Source organism: Myotis davidii, unplaced genomic scaffold (genome assembly GCF_000327345.1).
Source record: "Myotis davidii unplaced genomic scaffold, ASM32734v1 scaffold1493, whole genome shotgun sequence".
In the NCBI taxonomy this organism is placed as follows: domain Eukaryota; kingdom Metazoa; phylum Chordata; class Mammalia; order Chiroptera; family Vespertilionidae; genus Myotis; species Myotis davidii.
The window spans coordinates 226,374-226,601 of record NW_006284834.1 but is presented as its reverse complement, the minus strand read 5'-3'; the positions used below and the strand labels follow the sequence as shown (position 1 = coordinate 226,601).

The following is a 228-nucleotide window of genomic DNA, read 5'->3' as shown; positions in this document are numbered from 1 at the left end:
CGGCCTACCGCCCCTCCTGGCGCCGCGATCCCCCAGCTGCTCCCCAATTTGTCTTTTTTAAAAGACGCCTCCCGTCCTGGCCAGCGTGGCTTTGTGGCATCAGCCCTTGAAGGAAGAGTCGAGGGAGGGTCCAGTGCCCCGCCCCTGTCAGGGGCGAGGTTGGGAGTCATTCAATAGAGCTCTCTCTCTCACACTGAAGTTTCCCCCTCCCTGTTCCTTCCTCTCTCT

The 228-nt window shown here is 60.5% G+C and overlaps 1 protein-coding gene and 1 pseudogene across 1 annotated transcript in view; one reads left to right on the top strand and one right to left on the bottom strand.

Annotated features, from left to right (window-relative positions):
* The window catches only part of MAGT1 (magnesium transporter 1), a 47,512-nt gene that overhangs the window by 6,652 nt on the left and 40,632 nt on the right, over nt 1–228 (top strand). The gene's annotated exons all lie outside the window — the stretch shown is intronic.
* The window catches only part of LOC107181573, a 3,112-nt pseudogene that overhangs the window by 1,787 nt on the left and 1,097 nt on the right, over nt 1–228 (bottom strand).